The following is a 21774-nucleotide window of genomic DNA, read 5'->3' as shown; positions in this document are numbered from 1 at the left end:
AGAATGCTACTTCTCTGATATATGTGTATTCGAACATAAAAAACGCTTGTTTAAGTACGGTAATTGAAAAAAAAATTGCCAATCATCGGTAAAAATGAAGAAAATATAAAATTTTGGAATTCACCTTTTTATGAAAAAAATCCATTATTATCACATTGAAACTGAAAAAAAAATTCTCGCCTGCATTGAGCAGACATGTTTGATACATGATCGATAATTTAAACAATAGTACCCAACATGTCTATTGTACACCGTTTATAACTTAAAAAAATTAACATTTTGGTTCATGTTGAGGTATTTTTTCATGGGTAGAGGTGGCAATTTTTCACCTACATGTAACTTAACTTGAAAAAAGTTCAAGTATTTGTTACTTTGGCTCATTTGAAAGCTAAGACACAATATAAACGTACTGTATCTTAAGGCTATTTAAACTACGTTTTTTTTTAGAAAAGAAATGACAATAACAGGTGATATGGAAGAAATTCTAAAAATTCCCCTTTTTACGATTTTATAGTAATTATTACCACAAAAAGAAAATATAAGCTCTCAAACTGATCAGATATGTTGGGTATATCCGATTGTTCATAAATTCTGACTACGAAAATCGCCACAAGTCATCAAAAGAACCCCAGATGTATTAGGTACCATTCTGTGTGAGAATCAGACAATGGGTGGCACATCATATTTTTCAATTTGGTCTTTTTTGCCACAAATATATTCAATACATCTAGAAAAACAACTGAAAAACTATTTAAATTTATCCTGAAGCATCTGTGATGTAGATATTTTTTGACTGCTTATATACAGGAAAAAGGCGGGAAAATTTTCCCGCGATTTTTGCATAGTGCATTTCAATTAAATTTGACCTATCACTATCCTAAAAAAGCAAATCTTACAAACACTTTGATGGCTATTTCTGGTGATTATCAGGTATAATGAATTGGTTAATGCAATGAAATCTATGCGTTTTTTTCCCTTCATGTTCTAGATCTTATATACATTTTGCCCGATTCTTAGACGAAGTACTTAATTGTGGTACATGAAATACTTTAGCATAATAGATACTCTAGGGGTTTTGACATTGAAAAGTATGTCAATTTAAGCGATTTTTCGGTAGGGTGTGGATATATATTTTTTTTCATTTTTCTTAGAACCCTAAGTATTACCGCAATTTTCTTGGTACCATTGTAAAGCTTATACATTGGGCTACATGTTGATAGCTATATTTGCCAGATTACTTTGGTTTGTAGAAAGAATAAGTTCGAAGAATAAAAAAACGTAAAAAATAGATTTTTGCATCAACGAGGTATAAAACGTAGCCAAAAAATACTTAAATGCTTCAGTTAATTTATTGGCGACAAAAATATTCATAAATGGGTAGCTGAAAATCATATTTTGGTTGATGAGTGGAGGTGCACAGGGGTTATCCCTCTGGATTCTTTCCCTCAAGAAAGTATGTAGTTCCAAGAAGATAGGTTTCTTGTTCCTTCAAGAAAATATGTCGTTCCCTCAAGATACTATTTTGTTCCCACAAGATACATAAATTGTTCTTTTCATGGCCGCATTCTGCCACCGTACATTCTGGATCCGTATTTCAAAACCGATCGAGTGTACGGCATAGGTACATGTATGACTACATACGTTTTGAGAAATTTTCTTTGTGATTTTTTATAAAGAAAACTAGCAAAACAAAATAAACAAAGATGTCTGTTATATTTGTTGAAATTATTAGTGACACATGCATTTTGCATGATTTTCACGTGTTTCAATATCATAAATTTCAACCCCTTTTGGTGCAATCGGTGACAAGCCACAGAACTTTCCACAATTTGACACGCTTTCAATAATCACTACATTTATGAAATTGTCCGAATCATTTGTACAATAGTATCGGTGTCCGCATCCCCTTCTGTACTAAATCCATGATTTTTTTTATCGCATGATCACTCTAGTTCGACAAAATCGAATGAAATTCTATACTAGTGTACCTTTTTTCAGGGGACGGCGTACGCCCATGAACTTACATGTACCCCCTTTTTAGGGGACGGCGGACGACCGTGGACCCGCGCTTGGAGGTGTATCTTTTCAGACAAATGACCGTAATCCCGTAAAATGTTTTGACCTGAAAATCGTAGCAGTCTAATTAAAATATTATAGCACTCCCCTCAATAACCTGAGTCCAGAGCTATATTTTAATTATACTGAAAATCGTAGGCCCCAGAACGCAAGAAACGAAACGTCATAGAACCCCATTGTCTGACATCGGCCCAAAATAGTCCCATGGCACTTCATGAACGTAGTATTTTCAAGTCGACCCAAAATCGATCCGTGGCATAAAGAACAACTATAATTGCTTATATATCAATTTTTTACTTTACAAAATTTGACAATTTCCATGTATTATTATCTATTACATACACGTATGAATGTACATTGTATTTTAACTATTGACAAAGGGTGAAGAGCACATGGTCAAAGTTTTTTCTTCGAATTGTGTGAGGAGTTTTTGATATGTTTGTCTGTGTTTTATTTAAGTAGCAATATCCATAAAAATCAGACAGGTGGTGGGTGATTCATGCATGTCAAAAACCCACCAAGTTCTCTTTTATTTATAATTCAGAAATAGTTTCAGCTAGACCACATAACCAGTTTTAGTTTATCATTTGGTTGCTATTATGTTTGAAATTGGCACATTGCAAGAGTTATCGTTCGATTTGGTTGATAATAGTGGGAGAATTCAATAATGGTTCAGGGACAGATCTAGGATTTCGGCTGGGGTCGTAACTAAGGATTAAATGCCAAATTTTGGGGGTAGAATTTGTGAAAAAAATCAAGATTTGATGCTAAAAATAATTTATCAATTTTAGGGTCGAACGTCACTTGGGACGATCAATACATGAAATGAATAATTCACATTGTCAGGATATAGGACTTGTACTCCCTAATTTCGTATTGATCAACTTCGTGATCCAATAGTTAATTTTTCTGTTTGAATAGCTATGGCCATGCAGATAGAAGATGGGAAGCTATCAGATGTTTTAACCTGCTCGATTTGCCTAGAGATTTTTAAAAATCCAAAGTGTTTACCATGTTTACATACATTTTGTGAGACTTGTTTGTTGACTTATATCTCTTCCGGGTCTGAAAAGACTGACAACCCCAAACTCTGTTGTCCAGTGTGTAGGATTGATATACCTACTCCTGAAAAAGACTGCATATCTGAAGAATGGGTTAAAAAGTTACCAGTTAACTTCTAGATAGTTAGCCTGGTTGAGAATCGAAAGTTGGCGAGATCAGAAAAATTATGTATGCTTTGCGATAGATCTGGTAGCAGGCCCATCCCACAGGCTACTTCAGTATGTATTCAGTGTAGCGACCTTTTATGTGAACTTTGTTCAAAATACCATGGGTTCATTAAATTTTCTAGTAAACATGACGTTAAGCCAATCGATGAATTAACAGATGAGCATCTTTATCCGGCGTTCAAGAATAATTGTGAAATTCACCCTGATGAAGCTCTTAAACTCTATTGTGTAGACCATGGAAAACCATGTTGTAGTATTTGTGTTTCTATTTGCCACAGAAAGTGCGAAGATATCAAAACACTTAAAGATGCAGCCAAAGGTATAAAAGAGGCACCAATTATACAAAAAGTTCGAACGACGCTTGAAAAGGCCTCCGATTGTTTTGACAAAGTTATCGACAGCTACCATGCAAGCGAAGACGAGCTAGATACAATGTACGACAAACACAATAAAACTATTGAAGAGAAGTTCGAAACACTGAGACAAACGCTAAATGATCAGGAAACAAACAGAAAATCCCAGTTGGCGAAACTTCATGCTGCATTGAAAGACAAAAGAGAGCTTATTTACACTTCTATTAAAAACAAGAAAAGAACACTAGAACGCGAGAAAAGAATTTTTGAAGCTTGTTTAAACAAAGCTTCTGAAATGCAGGTCATGGTAGAAATTCAAATGTTTGAAAAATACGCTGACGAGTACGTGAAGGAAAACACGGAAGATTTAGGGCGTGACTTGCATGATAAAATTTCTTTAAAAAAGGATGATATATGTGACATTGTTCAGCAGATTGAAAACCTAATGCCATTTGCATTGATTTCAAAAGGCCAGACATTCCAGTTCAATAGATTCTCAGCTTTAGGGACTGAAAAAAATTGTTGGATAGTGAAATCTAAGAGAGCTGATGCAATTATGTTTACCGTATCACGTCCCATATTTCTTCATGGATTTACTTCTTATGGTAGCAAAAGCCGTACACAGATATGTTCAATTCAGATCTCTATTTTCGAAGATGTAAAAACATTAGTGGACTTTAGCTCCATTCTTAGTTCTAATACACTAAATTACAAGGAAAACACAACTACTATTTTGCTTCCTAATCCATTACACCTATTACCAAACACCAGATACGATATCGTTTTTGTTCTGGATTGTTCTGAACTTTGCAATTACGGTCTGAATGGATTGAAAACAGTTAATTGCGAAGATATTTCTTTCGAATTTTTTTATTCAGCCAAAAGTGGAAATGGCACAAAAATAGGACGTGGTCAAATACCTGGAATAATATTTCAAAAATGTAATTACTAGATTCAAATTTCAAAATACAAATGACATTTGTAGTGTAAATAATTTAAAAAAGAGATTTTTTTTTATTCTTTGTATGACAACTCTTACACGAACATTATTCAAAATAAATTCATCGCACCAGTCTTTAAAATTGGTTGTCGCTCTTCTCTATCAAGGATATACGAGATAGAAGGATAATGCTTGGTTCAGAATCAGTAATGATGTGTCCAAGTGGGACACAAGAAAGACCGGCTCAGTGTGTCCGACTATCACACAGCAGTCTAAAAAGAACAATCTGTTTAGTTGGTCTAATATTCTTGTTTTGAAAGCCTGAAATATAAACCTGTCATAGGACGTTAAATCACAATTAACAATACCGCCATTGTTTATACGGTAATGTGCATGTTGCATCTGCCTATGGTAATTAATTTTTTTTTGTTATTCGTATTCGCTTAGGTACAGTGACCGGTTTCATAAAAAAAATTCTCTAATTAAGATTTTCCTCAAGTCTTTCATCAATTCAAATTTCGATCGATCAAATTGCTTGAAATTGAATTTAATGTGAAACTTAACGTTTTAAGTAAATTTTCTCAGTTTGAGAGTTTATTGTTGTTTATGAATTTCACTGAAGAAAAACTTTAGTGCGACAATGAATTAAAAAAGAACTACATACCCTGAACACAATTTTTAATGCATGTAAATACATATGGTTATACTTTGCTTATGTAAGAGCTCAATATGAGAGGTGAGGCAATTGCTCTTAAAAGCGTATTATCATAGATATCTTCTCCAAAGCTGAAATTACGTTAATTTTAGGAAAATATTGCAGTCGCTTAATACAAAATGTCCTAGAAAAGAATACTAAGTCTGGTATTGTCCCGACAGTAGTTATTTAAAAAGATTTGATTTTTTTCTGATAATACAGTTGGAGATTACTGTTAATAGTACATGTCTGCCGAAGGAAATCAAGGAATCGAACTCTACTTTAAGAACAGCATTATAATCTAGCGATAACGACTAGTCTATGACAAAAAAAATCACCAAAAACATGCCTATTTGAACAGAAACAAACAACACACGCAAAGGTCGAAACAAAAGTAAGACCATAAAACTTCTTTACTTATTGACTTTTACATTGCATCTTGTAGCAACATAACACAGTCGTCTCTCAAATGTCATAACCGCCCGCTCTAATTATTCATGATGGAGAATATTATACATGAATAGATTGCACTTCGTATAATTATGGTGTACATCACTTTACACTTAAACATGAATTGGTTGTTTGTCTTGACAAATACTCTGAACAATTGTGACAGTGATGGATCCAGTGGAGGGTATCGGGAGTTGGGATCCCCTTTTGTTCGAAAATTTGTTAATTTCTGGCAAAATTGGGGCATAAGTAAGGTAATAATAGCCTATTTCCTATAGCCAGAAACCCTCTAGAAACCCCTTTATAAAATCTCTGAATCCAAAAATGAATTAGTTTCTTCTTTAATTTAGACGCAAATTGTACCTGTGGTGGAAGCGTTACATCATCACTGCCATTATTATCCCAACAATATCTATGCCATTAAAAAAAACTTTACGTGTTTCTATATCTTATATATGTACATGTGTGTCTTGTGACGTTCCCGAATCTCCCTTCGAAAGAAACATTCATGCATGTATCTTGAAGGAAAATAATTAATATGAATGAAATTATAATTTGTTATTTTCCCCCTAATACTTCAAACCAACTTGTCATTTCATGATTGACAGATATGTCGATTGTTATCAGTCATAAATTAAAAAAATAATTAAAAGACAAAAAGAAGGTGATGAGCAATTATCAATTAAACAAAAACTTCAAAAAATGCTTCAGGGATCTTGTTCCCAAGTTGACAAGCTATTTAACAGGGTACCGAAAAGAATATTGAGGTAAAGACTTAATTAATCCAGAACATCAAACAAACAAAAATATTACTCACAGCCAAATGTTTGTACTAGTTTGTGTCTCGTTTTTAAAAGTATTTCGGTATTTTGAGTAGGGTTTGAGTAATTCCGTTTTATCGGTAATTGATACACTCCTTCTTTAAGTATTGATCTCAGTTAATCGATAAAAGATGATCAATAAGGTAGGTCTATGATCTTATTCAAAAATACCTAATACATGTAAATTGCTCCCCCTATTGTTGGAAGTTTTGTTATTTTTGCTCAACTTATAAGCAAACATGAGCAAACAATAACCTGGAATCCCTTTTCGAAATCGCTAGATCCGCTCCTGTTTTTTTTTTTTTTTAAATATCTTAGTACATTTGTATGCCATCTTTTTTTAAATTTCAAGAGTAGATTAAATTTGATTCTTATTGAATATGTGAACCTTTCAAGATGCATAAAACATTTGGAGAAAGATAAAAAAGGTAACAATACTTAGTAATGGATAATCTAATTAAAAATGATGTCCCGTTCTAGTATATTGCTTCCTATACTGTAAAATTAAGTACAAAACATGACTATGAAAGGTTGTGGTCTTGTATTGTTGTCCCATAGGCTTCTATAGTATATAAACCTTTAATTTTCATATTTTTTAAATGAAAGTCATACAAAGTGCTCCAAATGCAATCTAACCTTTGACCACGTATTTCCATTAAGGAAATGTTAAAAATCATTATTAGATGCATTTTGGAAAAATGTCACGTACTATGATACACCAGAAAACATTTTTTTTTTACTTTCACTATTTTTTGAGTTCATAAAATAGATTCCTTTTCTAAAGCATTATTTTTCAGGAAACTATTGTTTTTCTTCAATAAATTTTTTAGTGTTATAACTTGATAGTTACCCCGCATTCATTTTTACCGAATTTACTGTCCCTAATTCATGTACAAACTTTTAAATGAAATGTCTGTGTCTGTGTCTGTGTCTGTGTCTGTGTCTATGTCTATGTCTAATGCTATGTCCATGTCCATGTCCATGTCCATGTCCATGTCCATGTCTATGTCTATGTCTATGACTATTGCCTACATTGCAGATGATCAATTTTATTATAAAATAAGTAATATATATGCTCCAGGAAATTGTTACAGATCTCGTTCCATTAATATGCAAGGATATAGCATTACATATACATGTACATGTATACGTGCAATGAATTGTTACAGTCACACTTTACTGTGTAAACATGCACTTTATGTACATTGTTCACGCAGAGGGAACGACCAATTTGACAGTTCTAACATATATCTTTCTTCGAATGCCAGACAACTCGGACCGTGACAACTCGGGTCGTAATAGAAGACAAGTCGTATCGTACAACAAGACAACTCGGACCGTATATTAAAAGTATAATATAGTGACAATACTTTGTCTAAATTAAAATTAATAAATTATGGAAAGTTTACACAATATATTTGATTTCACGTAATTAAAAACTGTGCAAATTGCATGCTGCTAAAACTTGAAGTCAGAAATGTCAAGTCGTAGATACATGTCTTATATGTGGTCATATAAAATGATTTTGTTTTAAAAAAAGGAAATGTCATTGAAAATTATTTTAAGAAATTTATGGATGAATAAAACAAATCTTTAATATAGATTTCTATATTTCAAGTTCCCATATTTTACGAAGTTTGTTATTCATGGCATTTGGACTGAGTTCGGTTTTTCGGTCCGAGTTGTTTTGTCATTTAGAACAAGCTCTCTAATATGGTCCGAGTTGTCTTGTCACACGATCCGAGTTGTCTTGTCAGACGGTCCGAGTTGTCTTGTATAGCGGTCCGAGTAGTCACAGTCTGACTTGTCTTCGGTCCGAGTTGTCTGGTTACCATTCCAACATAAAAAAACTAATTTGGTTTTATGTTGAAGAAGGATATCGGTTATCCGAAATATTCAGTGTAAATTTTGCCATCATCTGGTGATGTTAAACATATTTAGACGTTTATTTAATTTTTGTTATGTTCCGCATCGTTTTTAACGATCCATCACCCATAAGAGGGATTGTTTTTGTCTTTTTGTAGTGGTTTAGTCCTAAGTCAGAGTCATCGTTCCTGTTTCCACAGTGGAATCTGTATTCAATACCAGGTATGCGCATGTGTATAGGGAATGTAAATATCGAAACGTGGATCCTTAGTTTCGTGAGAATGGGTCCTCGTCTACCATTCTAATGCTTGGAGTAGAGTTGAGTTCAATATTAAAGACAAAACATCTTTTCGTGTAAAAATGCCGATAAAAAATGACAAAAATTTAGTTCTACATGATGAAATAATAAAGAAAAGTATACATAGAAAATTTTGCATTGTAATATAGCGGTTCGGGATCCCGGAAGTAAACAATAAAAGGCAGATGGGTTTTGGATTCAGATACGTTCTACATCGGAAAATGAAACCATAACGAAACATACAAATTGAATCACTGTTGACTGCACTTTTACATTTAAGCGCCAATTTTAAGTAACATCTCAATTAATTTTGTATGTATCATTTAAAAAGCAAATACATTTCAAGTATAATATTTTATTTTCACTCGTTTTAATAAATTCATTTTTTTGATTAGAGGAGAACAGTACGTACAAGCACGCAGTTATTATAATAAGTCTTAAAATAAGCGAGCGTAAGACAGTCTGTTCCATGTTTAGAATCGTAGATCTAGGATTGTAGGATTGACTTCCGAGTTGAGTCACTTTAAAATGTGAACTACATATACATAACACATAGAATAATACAATTAACGTAATTCCAGGTTTGATATTCGCACTGTTAAGTGCAACTGTACTTGCCATCTTCTATGAAGTTCTCAGTTCATACATCCAGCTACGGCATGCACACCATCTACGGTAAGTTAACTTAATAGTCAAAACTAACAGTATAATTGGAATTATAAAAGTTGTTTTTTTTAAGATTCTGAGAATGTAGAAACTGGAATGAAAACCAGTTATCAATTATCATGATCACTTCAAATAAATTTTTAAGTTTTTACAATGTATTCAGAAATAGCAAAGGTCTACAGAATGCAGTAAGAGTTCTGGAAAAAATGTAGTTGAAATGGTTACCATAGAAAAGTTCATAAAAGTAAATGAAAATGGTTTTTAAAAATGCCAATTGAAATTTCTTGCAAATTCATTACAATTAAATTATTTCATGCCCTCAAACTACCAGCATTTCTTCCTTGGAAAACCCCTATTTCGTATGGACTTTAAGTTACAATTTCTTTTTGTATTCGACTTTTCAAACTGAACATGGATGTTTACTTTCCATTGATTGATAGATTGATTGATCGTTGGGGTTTAACGCCCGAGCAGCAATATTTCAGCTATGTTCAGGCGATGAACATAAAATGGATGATAAAATGAACATGAATGATGATGAAATGAAACAAGGATGGGACACAAGGATTATAGGGTCGACAAATCTCGATTGCCACCAGAAAAAAGGGGGAATGGGTAGGGTCGGGCAATTTAGCCTCTCGTGGCGGAGCGCAAAGGTTCCTACTCCTATCGAATACCACAGCAGGGTTCTTTAACGTGCGAGGAACTTGGCATCTTTCCCAAAACGGTGCACCACTATGGTTTGCGATCAGGTTTTCCGTATTATCGCCTGACAAACCCAGCATGTAACTCGCTAGGGGTACCCCACTTCACTACCTGGGGCACACATCCCAGTTGCTCAGTGGACCCCCGGCTAGGTTTCTGAGCACTATTTAGTCGCCTTTTACGACAAGCTTAGCGCTGCAGGCCTATTCTTTTGACCCCCGGACCTGCACGGGACACTTCCCATTGAAGAAAAATATATACCTTAACATTGAAAATAAATGAAACATTTCATAATAATTTAAAAATTTCCAATTTTCAGAACATTCTGATAAAACCACTAATTTTAATAGTACAGCAACAATCAGTGCCCAATAATGACATTTGTTTTTCATAGCCAGAAGTGTGCAGTGCTGGCTAGCGTTGTCCCCTTGCCCTATACAGGAATTTTACTTCATCATACACCCGCGCAAAAAAGGTTTAGATGGTAAAATATTATATGTATGTCCGTGCGTATGTCCACATTTTTTGTAAGCGCAACTCCTCCTATAATTATACCGCTTTGAAGTGATTTGATAAAATTTTCAGGAATGTTGGCCATCATTTGTAGATGTGTATGGAGGCATACATGTAAAATAACTGTTACCAAAGGGAGATAATCCATTTTAAGGAATTTACATATCAAAACCTCGTAAGCGCAAGGTCTCCTTAACCGCCCAAGGGATTTTGATAAAATTAGGAAGGTTTGGCAGCATACGTAGATGTAAACATAGAAAAATGATTATATGCTGTCGGAGGAATGTAAAGAGAGATAATTGAACATTGGGTTTTGAATTTAAAACGGGGTAACCTCTTCCATTTGCGAGATTGCATATTGCTCTCAGTAGTTCATTATAATATTGCATCTAAGGGTTATTATATATTATACAATGTATAATCAAACATGTTTATAACTCTAACTATATACAGGAGAGGATCCAGGATTTCAGGTGGGGAGACGTAAATAGAAGTAAATGCCGAACGTAGCGTGACACGATTTTTGTTGTTGAGAATTTGTGAAAAATCAAGATTTCATGCACAAAAAAAATCCCAATGTTGCCAGGGGCCTGCACCTAGCACACTCGTCGACTGATATACCTATGAAGGTATTTTCTGTTATCTTAATGAAAATTCCCCACACTTTTAAATTACTTTATCAATTATGGTTTAAATAAGTATAAAGTGGCCTGGGTACAATGGCAAGCTTTGCATGATTTGTACGACTTACTACGATCTATTATGCAACAAATACGATGTTGCTCATGTTTTTTTTTCATCTACGTGTATGTACGTAGTTATGAATACAATGCAAGTATACCATAAACCTAAACCAGAAAAAATTCTTCCTATTTCAGATCTTCGTTCTTGCATAACATACCAGCACACTGTCTTATGACCGCCATGTACATGTTACGACTATTATCCGGGTACTTCCTGATGATGTGTGTCACGACCTTTAACCTTTGGATTCTCGTTTCCGTAGTCATGGGAGGCGGCATTGGTTACATGGTTGGAAGACCTATCATCAACAGCTATTTCTACAAATCACGCGACCACTACAATATCTCGACTGGTACAAGAAGGAAGCAGTCTCAAAACAGTGACGATTATCTCCCTTTAGGGATTTATTTCAACACATCTGATCCTCTGAGTAGTACGACAACTACAGACCGGCCAGACCAAGACATTATAGCTACAGACAAAGAATTTACAATGTATATTTCAGTTCTGTAATGTGTAATTGTAAACTGTGCTTGTTTTTTTGTTTTTGTTTTTTTTTTGTATATATGATACACCTGTACATTCCATACTGAATATCACATGCCAAAATCTGTTTAATATTTTCTTTTTATTATACCAATATAAGTCTAGGGGTGTGATATAGGATATGCGGTATAGGTCTAGGGGTGTGATATACAGTATGCGATATAGGTCTAGCCCGAGGGGTGTGATATAGGTTATTTAAATCACAGGTCAGCCACAATGATAATGATTGAAAATTTTTAATACAATCAAAATATAAACAAATCATTTTTAACATATTTTGGAAAATTTTCAGCAGGAATGTCATAAGGGGGGACTCTTTATGCTTTAAAAGTTTGTTTAGCTACATATGAATACCTAATTTTTACTAGATATCCCTCTTTTTGATAGATCAAGATCAACTACTGAATGTGATAAATATGCCACATGGCCTAATTTCATCCAAATTTAATTCAGATTAAATTTTAATTGCTCCCCCTTTTTTCTTTGTCACATGACTTCATGCGACATAGAAAAAGGGGGAGCAAATAAGATTTAATTTTAATTATATTGCCTTTCATTCTTACCAGACATTGTTTATGTTTCTGCTTTGAAATCATATTAATTTAACAATTCCATGATTCGAATGTTTATTTTCTAGTTTAAATATTTCATATTGTTTGCTACATGTACATTTGTATGTTTATTCATGTACATGTACACATTGCTTGCATTTTAAATTCCTGGAATCAAATCAAACACACAGGATATACAGGATTTACATGTATTTAACAGTACAATGTGTATAAAATATAGAACAACTTAAAAATTCTAAGCATATGTAAAAATATTTTTTATCAAAATTGTTCACAAAAATACCTGTAATTTACAAACACTATAATAGAAGACTTTCAAACCTTCAGCATCTGGCACAGGCGGATCTACATACTTTGAATATGAGAGGTGGAAGCTTGGGTTCCTCAGGAAAAAGGGGGTGCTAGGACATTATTTGCCATTTTTGTCAATTTTACACATGGAAATTATAATTTTCCCATAAAAAGGAGGGATGCCAACTCCCCTCCCCCCCGCCGCACCCTCACTGTAATCATAAACATTAAAACTATACTTACGTTTTTGTACATCACAAAAAAGCGTACATTGCAGCTCCGAAAGTCCTTTATTAGTAGCTCCTGACATCTTCAATAGATTTTTACAGTTATGATAGTAGTCTATATTTAACTCTTTGGTAAGATTGACAAAAAATTAAGACTTTCAAACCTACAGGACCCATGATCTTGTAATGGTAGACATAAACAATATACATACAACTCAAAGAGTGTACATTGCAGGTCCAAAAACTCCGTCATTAAGAACTTCCGACTTCTTCTTGTGAATGTTTGATCCGGATGCTCGAATAACCAAAAACCTTGGTGTTAACCGGAAACCAGATTGAAAATCCGAAAACCTCAATTATAAAACACGTTTTTGGGTGATATAATTGCTCACTGTGTTATTGAAACACACTAGCAAATAAGTTTTTTTAATATTTTCCAGCACATTCTAGATACCTAACGAAAGTCTGTAATAATCAATGTGTATCAGTACTTTGAAATTAGTCACTTGTCCTTCCGATGCCACATATTGTTTTCGGTTATTGGAGGTACCGTGTTTGACCTGCGTCTGTTCAATTAGAAAAAAAAATAGTCCTGCTTGCTAAGACAAAATTCAAATAGTTTAAAATAAGCACATGATCATTGAAATATTGCAATTCAACAAATATTACAAAAGCTTTGATGCATGATACTTCCACCTCTTACGAAAAATAAAGCATCCCATACTGATCGGCGGCAGAGCGACATACTGTACTAAAGCAAATTTGCAAGGTTGAAAAGGGGAGGGTAAAGATTGAGAACAGACCGCGGAATATTAAGGCGGTTCAATTTGGCAATATCCACTTCCGGTTGAATCCCACTTGCCGACGATATCTAAGTCAAGTTCAGGCTATAAATAGCCTTCTTTGACAACAAGTTCAGGCTATAAATAGCTATCCTTGACAATAAAACTAATCTGTGATAAATCTATTCAAAGATAACAAAATCAACATCACAAAGCAAAGGATAAATAACGATTCAGTTTCAGATAGCTTGGATTTACTGCAAAGATAATAAATAATTTACATATAGCAAAACTACATTACAACATTTAAGAGACATTATAGCATATCAATTTCATAGATTTTCAGTTATCAAATTTAAAGGTGGTGTCGAGATCCTTATAATCATGATTTGTTGCAATTATCGCGGGATAATAACGTCCACATTTTTGTACATTCCCTTTGTCGACGTTACCGTTACAATGACGTCGGCTTGGGCGGAAGTAAGATTTATGGTGCCGTGACCAATGAATTTGGAGAAATTGAAGTCAGTCCATACGGGAAACGAGTGCAATTACAAGACATTTCCGTAACTTAGAGGAAGCGAGAGACACAAATGATTTCAATCCTAAGGAAAATTTTTTCCACGTGCGTCAAACTCTTACAAAATAGAAAGTGTTAGAAAGTGAATGAACAAATTCTTCAGGTGAATGATCAAGAAGATCTCGAGAGTGAAATAATCAACACTGATGAATATTCAATCAACTTCGACACAAGAATACGCTAGTTACGCAAGTTCGTAGATCAAATTCAGAATCCATCATCTCAGTCCATGCCATCTCATACGCTAAATGAAGATTTGCAAACTTTCGTCCCAGTTAGGTCTGCTTCATCTCATATGCTAAAAGTAGATTCACAACCTTTCGTCCCTGCTATGAATCTTTTGACCAACACAGCTCATTATCCGGCGCTTGACGCCTAACAAGACCAGCAGGCCCCGAACGCATTCAAATCGCAACAGAGTACGCTTTCTGTAGCTAGCAATAGTAGAAGTCATCGCCTGCCAACACTCACATTGCCATCCTTTTCCGGCAATATATTAGATTGGCAAACGTTTTGGGATTCGTTTAAATCATCCGTCCACTTAAATACATCATTGCCAAATGTTCAAAGGTTCAACTATTTAAAAGCACAACTAGAAGGCGGTCTATAGCAGGATTTGCACTTACCAATTTACACTGAGTAAAAGCCGACGCATTGCTTAAAGAGAGATTCGGTCAACCCGATAAAATTTTCCAAGCGTACACAAAGGCATTACTAGAAATTCCATCGCCAACAAATCAGCTTGCTAGTCTGAATTTTTTCTATGAGTCGTATATAAGAGGGCTTCGTACGACATATTACTTGTGCCTATCATTTTGGCCCAGCGAAATCAAGAGAAATCTAACACACACATGGTAAAAGTACATAGCTACTTAATGATTTAAGACAAGGCATATAGAATGAAATCAACATCATAGAAGCTGGAACAGAAGTTGACATACATGTATGTGAAAATATACCAACTACATCAACATTCTTTACAGGGTCAAAATCAGATAAGCCACACAAAAAACAAAACGCGAAACCCACATACCAAGTAAAAGGCCGACCCTGCATATTTTGTAATGACATTTATTCGCCGACACATTGCACCAAGGTAACAGACCATACTGAGAGAATGAATATCGCGAAGAGAGAGAAAGTATGCTTCAACTGTCTAGGCAAACATCGCATAAACGAATGTAAGTCAAGAAGTACATGTAAGCAGTGCAACAATAGACATCATACACGCTTTTGTACATCACAACAAAGAAGAGATGAACAAACAAGCAGACCAAGTAATAGACTAACAAATGAAGGAAAACAAATGATCTAACAGATGCCCATCAAGCCACTGTTAATCTTGTCAACGACAACAACGAAGACACTACTGCCATATGTTCATCAACAAGTGAGACTCGATCAAACGTACTGTTAAAAACCGCTATAGCACCAGTTAAATACGAGAACATTTCAGCAGAAGCTTACATACTTTTCTAAGTCGCCGTGAAGTCTAGAATAGGGTATCTGCTTTCAGGACCAACAAATAAGCGCTGTGATGCGACACAGCCTTCACCTATCACAATATTCAACGTCATGATTTCACAAAAAAGTTGAGGACCGAAATTTGGAATCATTCTGGAGACTTGAATCTATGGGTATCAGTAGCACAGAATTGAACGAGGAGAATAACGACGAATATATAAAACGTTACCAAAGCGAATCTATAGAATTTCTAGAAAACAGGTATTTTGCTGCGCTACCATGGAAACGAAATCATGACGACTTGCCGACGAATTTTACAGTAGCCAAGAAAAGGACTAAAACGTTATCAATAGGCTCAGCAAAGACCCAATTATGTTGAAAATTATAGCCGATCAAGAGCGTAGGGGATTCATAGAAACAGAAACTACCGAAGGACCGTCCAGATTAGATTACATTCCAAACTATACAGTGAAGAAGTATAGCAGCACTACTCCAATAAGAATAGTTCATGATTGTAGTTGTCGTCGTCACCCAATCATGCAAGCCTAAATGACTGCCTTGTAGAAACTCCACCAAAATTGAACAACTTAACGAAAATAATAATACCATTCAGATCAAAGCAAATTGCTTTATCAAATGATATTGAGAAAGCGTTTTTATACGTAGGACTGAAGGAATGCGACAGAGACGCAACGAGCTTCTTTTGGTTGAGCGATTCGCCAGACCCAGAAAGTACACTACAAACTTACAGATTCCGATCGATGCTTTTTGGTGCAACATGCTCGCCTTTCATGCTATATGCAACACTACTCAGACACTTGGAACTTAATCATAGTGAAACAGCAAAATTGTTGGAACGAGACCTATATGTAGACAACGTGCTAACAAGTGTTCAAGATGAGACAGAAGCAATGAAATATTTTACTGATGCTAGAAATATAATGAAAAAACTGGAGGATTTATTAATAGCCTGAGATCATGGACATCGAACAATGCAAAAGTACGTGAGCTTGCTACAGCCGAAAACGTATTGGACAAAGACAAATATACCAAAATATTAGGGATGCTTTGAAACAGCCAGTCAGACGAAATTCTTCTTGCGAAACGGAAGTTCGATATTCACGAAAATGTAACAAAGCCTGAAATTTTAAGGATGTCAACTCAAATATTTGATCCACTAGGATTGATTAGCCCTATAACGATCAGAGCTAAAATCCTAATGCAGGAAATTTGGAAAGGAGAATTCCAGTGGGGACGAAAAGTTACCGGAAAATTTGAAATCAACTTGGAACAATTTAGCTGCTGTTGACCTTCAGACGTCATTACATTTAACGTTCCCAAGATACTACTTCACCAATGAATCGAATGCATGCAAGACTACGCTACACATATTTTCAGATGCCGGTCCGAAAGCGTATGACGCTACAGCTTACCTAACAAGAGGAAATGATGTTTCTCTAGTTATCGCCAAGTCTAGAGTTGCCCCGTTAAAGCTACTCACGTTGCCACAGCTAGAGCTCATGGGAGCCGTCACAGAAGCTAGACTAGCCTCACACGTATTCTCGACGTTGGACCTTGAACAAATTGTATTTTGGACTGATAGTACAATAGTATTGCATTGGCTAAGATCTACAAAACACCTCAAACGATTTATAGCGAATCGAGTGAATGAGATTAAGGAGTTAACTCACCCCCACGAATGGCGACATTGTCCAACAGAAGATAACCCAGCTGACCAACTTACACGAGGAATAACTACTAAACAATATTGTGAAAGCTCGTTGTGGAAAAAAAGGACCGATATGGCTTACAGACATCACACGTTGGCCCCGTTCAAACGTATAATTAATTTTATCGACAACAGCTGAAGGAAGCTTGAATGAAGTTAAAATGTTACATTACGGATTGAATTCAGTAGTAACGTACATTCGAAAAACCTACTGGATCCCCTCCATTCGTCAAACAGTAAAGTAAATACTGCACAAATGTGTTATTTATCGCAAGGTTATAGGAAAACCGTATCACTGGATCCACCACCTTTACCGGAACTACGATTGGAAGACACCGTTTGTGGTATAGATTTCACTGGAGCATTGTTAGTCAAAAACAAAGATGGAACTTGGACAAAGGCCTACATATGTCTATTTAATTGTGCAACTACTAGAGCTTTACATCTTGAATTTGTACCAAATTTAACCGAACATGCGTTTATTCAGGCATTCCGTCGTTTTGCCAGCCGTAAGTCATTACCTTGAACTTTAATTTCCGATAACGTTAACGCTACAACATTTACTGCAGGATCCGAGGAATTAAAGAGACTTTGTAATTCACAAACACTGAAAGAGACTCTTTCCAGCCGCGGAATTGAATGGAAGTTTATTCCTAAACGTGCTCCCTGGTACGGAGGTTTCTGGGAGAGACTAATAGCATTAACAAAAAACAATAATGAAAAGGATTCTAGGAAGTGCGCAAATTACCATGGAAACTCTTCAAACTGTCACCACATAAACTGAATGTATACTAAATGACAGACCGCTAATGTATCCGTCCTCAGATATCAAAGATTCCGAAGCGTTAACGCCAGCTCATCTACTATATTGGCGAAAAATTACTACAGTGCCATATCCACAAATTGACATGGACACCACGAATTTTACAAGTACACCAAATTATAACAAAATTATGGAAAGGCAAAACGAACTCATTGAGCATTTTCGGTCGCGGTGGAGAACAGAATACCTGACATCGTTGCAGGAGTTCCGTAAATCGTCCGGATACAATCAACAATCGATACGAGTTGGAGATGCTGTGCAAATTCATAATGAAATTCCGAGAATTCATTGGAAAATAGGAAGTTAGTGACCTTATTCGAGGTAACGACGGATTGACACCTGCCGCACATATTAAGATTAAAAGTGGTGATACGACAAGACAAGTCGTCAAATTATATCCTTTTGGAGGTTTCCGATATTAATAACACTTCGAGACAGACCTCTGAATGACTCTGAAGGCCAGGCAACTGATAAAAAAGTGGTGTCAACCCTGACGATGAGAGATGAATTTCAAGATGTGTAATAATAGACTTTACGCGCGTAAACAATTTTAGTTTATTTCTTATAGGCATTCTACGCATGTGTTTGCACTTAAAGAGACAATTGAGTAGATATTTTCTTTTCGTTTCTGAGCAAGTAGTTTAAGTTTAACATGCAATTTTGATTAAGATATATTTTTGATCAGAACAAGTGACTAACGTTCTTTCAAATTCATGCATATGTATTGTTATTCAATTGATTAGGATTAGCATTTTTCATTCTTTCAGTAATTTTTCACTTTTCGCGCCCCGCAGAAATGTCGAGATTCTTATAATTATGATTTGTTGTAATTATCGCAGGAAAATAACGTACCAATTTTTGTACATTCCCATTGTCGACGTTACCGTTACAATGACATCAGCTTGGGCGGAAGTAAGATTCAGATGGCAATAAGCGTTCATTGAAGTCATTAGGAGTTTTCAATATTCGCTAGTTTAGTTCGACGTATTCCCCACAGGTGACAAAGCTTGAAATATATTACAATGTTTGTAAGTAGGCGGGAAGCAGCATATGGGTAGTGTGTCACAGTTATTAACCTCTGTTGGTATCTGTCTTTGAGTTGTTGTAGTTTTGAGTCGATGCGTTGGTAGACTGTGGCCCTTTTCACAAAAAAAATCGTAAGAGTAAAATTAGTTGTTAGTTATGACATCACAATACTTTTATTTACTGTGACGTAATAACTTACAGCTAATTTTACATTTACGATTTTTTGTGAAAAGGGCTGCAGGTCTTTTCGGTGGGCGAGCTCCTCCTGCTGAGTACTGGATCATTGTAATTCCTGTCATGGTCTGAGTAATCTGTAGTTAGTCAATTATTTCATAGATGTTTGTGTGTGCATGTCAGATTTTCTTCCTTATATTGTTGTGCCAGCCCTATAAATGGTAAGTAGTGCGAGGTCCTTCTGTCTGGTAGTTGTTTCATGAAGGTATGTTGTTCTTATTAGCTTTAGCTTGCATCTATCCGTGAATGTAATTAGATTGGAAGCTTGACATTACGGAACATAATACATTTCAACACGTATTAATTAAGGGTAAAGTTTTCAAATTTTTGACGTTCATATATACATGTAAATAATCATATTTTTGTACTATAATCTCAATATTCAACAACATGTAATAAAATATCAAAATATTTTATTTAAAACACCATTAAGTTCCTAAGTGATAACAAATACTGTTTTTCTAATATGTGCTTAGTTTATAACAGTATTTTTACAATTTTAACTATTATTGTACAGGTAAAATCCAGATGAAATTAACGAGTTCTGTGCCACAGGGCCGATCATCAGCCCAAAGTAGTAGTACTTTCAGTGCCAGGTTCAAAAACCTGTTGTTTTCTTAGCGTCACAGTAGCAAGGCCTTTGTGACGACGGAACGTGACATTGAGAGGCAAAAAAGGGAGGGTCCATAAAGAAGAGTTTTGGTAATTCACCAGTCATTTCATTAATCAGGTTATCAATTATATATATTTTTAATTACCTTGGCTGGATGACTGTCAACAAGTTTTTCTCTTATGTTGTTACATGTACTGGTTATCATAAGAACTAAAACTTTTACGGTAACACATTATCTCAATGAAATGCTTATACATAATTAAGTGCTAGACAAGATGTTACATGAATTCAATAAACAGTGTACATGCATTCATTTAAATATATGAGCCTTCGCTAACATGAACCTCACATCCCCAATTAATTGTTCGTCTTTTAAGATGGCAATTTTTTCGTTATTTGATTTATACCAGTTGCTAGAAAAAAAAATTTCGATTTTTTATTTTTGTTCTATTTTTCTATTATCACTTCCCCTCCCGCCCCCCCCCAAAAAAAAAAAAAAAAATAGCTGCAGGCGTTGTATTTCTCTAGGCATGCAAAACTCGAACAGGAAGCTGATATCGTAGATCAACCAAAATTACTTATAATGTATGCCACATCTTTATAAAGCCACAACAAATTTTGAAACAAACCCATCCATTGGGAGCCGAGATAATCGGACGGAATGACGTACAAAAAAGGTGATTTCAATGTCGTTTAGTGGGGGGGGGGTTAAAAGTGATAAAATAAAGTAAAAAATAATACCAATGAATACACACATACGGAGGCCGATATCGGCCGCTCTTTCTTTTTTATCTAGTATCTTGAATTTTCAACTTTTTATCTTGAAGTTTTTTCAATTAAAAAAGAGTGGCCGATATAGGTTTTCATACATAGATCATAGTTTACTTCACTCGAGTCGATAAAATTAACAACGTACGTAAATTCAAATAAAGTGATAGTAATAGAAATGATAAGTTTTTAACCATTGTACATTCATTTTTGTCAAACTTAACCGCCTCTATTCCAACAATCACACTTTTGGCGAAAACAAAAAAGTGAAGTGGTCCCCGAAAAAAAAATTATCACAATTGGTATTGTCTTTGTCCGTATATCAAATGGATTGGAAATTTAATCAATTGTAAAATAGTGTGAATTTTAAAATTTGTCAAAAGCTTTCTTAATTTGTTAGCTATCCCCCCTCCCCCCCCCCCAAAAAAAAAAAAATAAGGAGTGATGGGTAGGACTCACCATGCATGTATCATGTCTGTCTTCCAATGTTTTGTTTGTGTTTTGTTTGAATGTATGTACGATGTACGCCTGCGAAAGGGAGACCTTCCGATAAAAGTGTTCATATATTTTGAGGTCAAAGGTGAAACTCCTATTAAACTTTTCATTGATTGGAAAGACAATTGGATGCAAGCTAAACAAATTATTATTTTTAATGTTTAATGTTTAGTTAAGCTGCCCTGTCAATATTTTCAGACTTTCGATCAAGGGAAAAGCAATTTTTTTTAAATATGGTAATTGGGAACCACGTGCAAGGTATTCATTCC

The 21774-nt window shown here is 35.0% G+C and overlaps 1 pseudogene; it reads left to right on the top strand.

Moving 5' to 3' along the window:
• Positions 1–2908: 2908 nt before the first annotated feature.
• On the top strand, positions 2909–5188 carry LOC148621150 (uncharacterized; annotated as a pseudogene).
• Positions 5189–21774: the final 16586 nt, after the last annotated feature.

This window comes from Perna viridis, chromosome 3 (genome assembly GCF_037379345.1).
Source record: "Perna viridis isolate PV_CMFRI_1.1 ecotype Kerala chromosome 3, ASM3737934v1, whole genome shotgun sequence".
In the NCBI taxonomy this organism is placed as follows: domain Eukaryota; kingdom Metazoa; phylum Mollusca; class Bivalvia; order Mytilida; family Mytilidae; genus Perna; species Perna viridis.
The sequence above is the reverse complement of the archived record's forward strand: the minus strand, read 5'-3'. Positions and strand labels throughout refer to the sequence as shown.